The sequence below is a fragment of the Melanostigma gelatinosum genome, assembly GCF_949748355.1.
Source record: "Melanostigma gelatinosum genome assembly, chromosome: 14".
Taxonomy (NCBI): Eukaryota; Metazoa; Chordata; class Actinopteri; order Perciformes; family Zoarcidae; genus Melanostigma; species Melanostigma gelatinosum.
The window spans coordinates 22,566,809-22,571,614 of record NC_136647.1 but is presented as its reverse complement, the minus strand read 5'-3'; positions in this window follow the sequence as shown (position 1 = coordinate 22,571,614).

The window sequence follows — 4,806 nt, the reverse complement described above, 5'->3', positions numbered from 1 at the left end:
ACTTAAACCTGATGCTAATTAGTCTGATTGCTTGAATTGGAATTTCCTTTTTATTCTTTTAATTTACTTTTATGGAACCGCTTTAGTCCCGACTGAATCGTTAGGTTTATTTAAATCAGGTTTTGGAAATAAAGCTCCACTTTTCTTACCTTGCCTTTTTGAATGAGCCCTATGTTCTTCCTGAACTCCTAGACATCGTTGTCAAAACTTACCTTTCATAAAAAATAAAGGTAAGACATTTAAACATGTGAAGTGCATGTTGTTGGGAGACACCAATGCAGTGATGGTGTCTTGTTTACTTCTGTACTTGCTGTATTTCCATGGTTTTGTGTTGTAATTCTGTATTTGATATAGAAATCTGTCCTCGTGCATTTTAAATACATTATCATCAGGAAAGTCAATCATGATATTCATAAAAGACTGATTACGTGACAACAACCAAATGACCCTAGTTTCAGTTGCAATGAGGTGTCTGTAATTTGGGGTATTTTGGAAACTATCGACAGTAATTTTTTTATAGTAGCCCATTTGATGAAATGCAGTGTAATCTCTGTCCACTCTGGGAGTCCACTCAAAGCAGACAAACCCTGTGTTTGAAATTAAAGCAGAACATACTGACAAGCTTGACTTGGTTTGCTTCTCATGGGCGAGCCAAGATGATGTATGAGACTCATACTGTGCAGACAGGCAGCTACAAATTTGCTTGGCTAGTTGACTGGTGGGAGGTTGGGTACGGAGTTGGGGGGGGCTTGAGTTGTCACATTAAAGCAACGCAGTGAAAGAAAAAGAAGCCTTTGTACTCATTTTGTCTTTTCTGAAACTGTTGTTTTGTCAAAAGAAAAACATTCTTCTGGTCCGATAATTTACATCTGAGCATGAGAACTAAAAAAAAGAAGAAATCAAAACTGAAATCAAAAAGTGTTCTGCTGCATCTGATCAGTCACATGGTAGACATTTGATTAATGGAAGTGATCTGACTTGGGAAAACAGGCCTCTCTGTGTTACCTCCCCCTTATTTCAACCTCCTCCTCCCCTAGACTGAGCCTTGTTTTCTGCCCCCCCCCCCCCCCCCATCCCATGCAGAATGAATGGCACAGATGTTGTTGTAACAAGACAGTACCCCATAGTCCCCTTTCCCCTCACTACTCGCTCAGCATGAGGTCTGAAACTTGTTTTTTGATCATTGTTTCCCCCCCGAGTTCTCCTACCGCGGGAGAAAAAAAAGGACCCAAAGAGGAGGGAGATGGGGAGACCAAGAGCAGCCAAATTAAAGAGGGAGGGAAGGGGAGCACACAGCCATGTTTGAGGAATATGAAGAAAACATACTGTTGAACTATCTCTGAATAACCAGTGGAGCGTAGGACAGGTCACACGTTGGATGTTTGTGGAGCCAGTTCACTTTTTACTGAGGGTATGGTCGGTGCAGCGGCGCTGCAGTAGGGATTCCAGGTCTTGACTGAAGATGCGGGTCGGTGTGTGGCTTCTCTGGGTGTCCTGGTTCTACACCTGGGCAGAGTTCTCGCAGAGGTGCGAGTGCCAAGACGCGTGTCCAACAGAGTCAGGACTGGACAGGAGGTCAAAGAGCCGGGTCAAGGAGCATGTTCGTCACGGTGTGGGACACAAGCACACGGCTCACAGGAGCAGGCCGCACCGCAAAACAGGTGAGTCTTTAAAACCCACACAAGGTTTCAGACTGGAGGCACGCAACACTGATGCTGCAACCTGCTGCAGAGGAAGCCATGAGCTAGCATGCACGGTCTGTGCATTTAGTTCTTAAGGTAAGAAGGCAGTAGAGCTGAGATCAGCTGGTAAATTAGGTCATTTGAAAATGATTCTAAAATATAAATAACATGCTCATTGTTTGGTAGACCACAGTGCTGTATGTGTCAAAATTATAATAATGATTGTAAATTCAAGCATTTTTCCCCATTTAAAATGATTTTTCTTTTCTTTTCCGCAAATCCAAGATGTAGAACAATATTAACTCTTCCCTTTGTCACAAAGTGAGATGGAGAACATTGAATGTAAGTGACAAAATACAGTAATGATCATACACCAAATACAGAAATATTTCTTGTTTTTGCATCTCATGGGCAATGCATGAACACATTCTTTTATTTGCCAAAAAGGTTTTTTCACAGACAAAGGCACGTACAATGTAGAATACAGAGAGTCCAAACTCTCACAAGCTTCTAACTTATTAACTGATCTGAGATCTGAGAGGTTGGTGCTGTGTAGAAGCACATATCTCAGATGAAGAACACTCATCTACTGTATTCAACTGTATTTGACAGTTAGTCCTAAACAGAGCTAATGTGACAGCAGATTTCTAAAACATGTCATCATTTTAAAATCATGTTTATAAGTAATTATATCGTTTAAAAAAGTTCTGAAGTATTTAGAACAATGTTATGGATATTTTGAGCTGTTTGAGGCTAAAAGATACAAAGTTGCACTGCCTTTGAGGAAGGAGTATGTTAAGACAAATACAAAATAAAATGTGTGTACAAGATTTCACAATCGTCCAACTGTTTGAATGTCCTTTTGGTTTTGGTGCCATGGGGAAGCCATCTGCCTAAAGCCCCTATGGGAATCATAATCATGTTCCAACTGTGTGAAATTTAAAAAAAGGTGTTAATAACCCAACACCGATCTGCTCTCATCTGAAGGTTTGATTGCAACGTGCAACTCTGTTAAACAGTCAAAGTGTTGCATGTGCTAGAGATGGATTATTTAACTAATTTATTAGAATTTGAAAATGGAATGGTGATGGATGCAATTACATTCTGTCAACACAGATTGTATTTTTAGTTTTATGCTATCTTAAAAGCTGTTACTCATGTCGACAGCGCTCGTTGATGCCTTTACAAAACACACTTGAGTTACACTCAGAACTTACTCTGAAGTCACTTTTTATCGCGTTCCTCACTATAGCTGACACTTTCTTTCTTCTCCCTATTCCGTCCCCGCCCTCCACGCCCGTTCCAATACCCCTCCTGACCTCTGGTCTGGAGCCTGAAAGAGGTCCGTTCGCTGGGCACATCGCGGCGCGGCACCATTCCCATGGGTTGTGCTGAGCCGGGACTCATCCTTCATCCTCTCGAAGGCTTTTGTTGCAGACTGAAAGCTGGCCGATGCCGGGGCCATCAAACCCAAGTTGTTGGATCAATATAAACATCCATCACTTAGCCGGGGCCTTTCTGAGCCTCACAATGAGCCGCTCACTAAACAATGCTCCATTTATGCGAGCCATTGGGAGGAATGAAGTAGCCGTAGCTCACTTACTTCTTGCTCTGTCGTGATGGAACTTAGTTCACTTAGTTTTTTTATCCTTCACAAAGTTACGTCTTAGCTAAATTCCATTACCTTTTTACACTTTATACCATCACAGCACCTCCGTTTCCTATGTGTATTGCATTGTGGGAAAACAGTGTGCACACACAATCTAGTATTATTTTAATATACTCTCTTTTCCTGCTGGATTAGCATAGAATAGGTTTAGAACACAAAGCAGTATTTTCTATCTACAAAGTCAATTTCTTTCCAATTCAGTGATTTCCGATAACAATACAAACTGCTTACATACAGTTGTACTTTGTGGTCCCATTGCATGAGTGGAAGATACATAATTTCCTTCTGTTGTTCAGAGATATAGGAGACTCTGAACTTCCTGTTTAATAGCAGTGTTGACAGAGATGCTGCCACAAATGGTCAAAAACAAACAAACAAACAAACAAACAAACAAACAAGCAGCCGAGATGGAAGAGCTGCTTGTGTTCATCCACTGCAGCCATTTCTATTTGATTTGTTAACCATGAACAACTATATTAATACATTATTCAATATTTGAGCCATACTCAGACTGTCCTGTGGGGTTTCAGTCTGATCTGTTGGGAAGCGGAGGAGTTTGCCGTGGTTACCAGATAATATATAACAATAATGTCAACACTGTATTTTAATGCTGTGTTTTCAGCAACAAAACCGACCAGGGAAAATGACCAGCGTCCTTTATTAGTGGGATTAGTGGGAATTTGTGTTGCACAGTGAACTATTTGGCATACAGTTGGCATATTTAAACACAGGATATGAAATAAAATTTGTAAAATAAATAATTGTATTAATTTGAACAAAGAAACCAAAAGCTCAAATAAAATCTAAGTCAGATGCCATGTGTTGTTCAATCGATCACCTTACTACAATTAATAGCATATTGATTAATGTTCCCTCTTTGTATCTTGTTGTTGCATATTGCTGTCCTTGCTGTTACCTCTCAGGCTGTCATGGACACAGTAACATCTTACTCTATGTGTGAAAAATCTAAAAAGGTGAATTCTCTAAAATCTTCGTAATAAAGAGTTGTCATTGCCAGAAAACCAGGGGGAAATTATTCTAAGAAAGTTTGTATGATGGCCTACATTTAGCTTCATTTTGAATAATAAATCATTTGTTTTTTTACCATCGCCAATATCCTGTAAAGCAAACAAGCAGTATGGGACGTAGCAATGCATTTTTTACTCACATTCTTAAAAGATAGATGACAAGATATATATTGTAAACAGCTATTGGCCATTACAATGGAGCGTACGTGTCAATAGGGATTTTATTTTGAAAAGTCCACCTGACAGGAAGCCTGATGTCTCTACATTACCTTGACGTCGGCGCGCTTACAGAGAGGCGGCAACGAGTTGAAGTTGGCGCTGATATTCATTGTGGGACGCTGTTCTTCAAGTTGGAAGTTGGAAGTAAAATGTAACATGTGGTTGTAGTTCAAACCAGAAGAAGCTGGACTCTCACGCCAACAGTTCG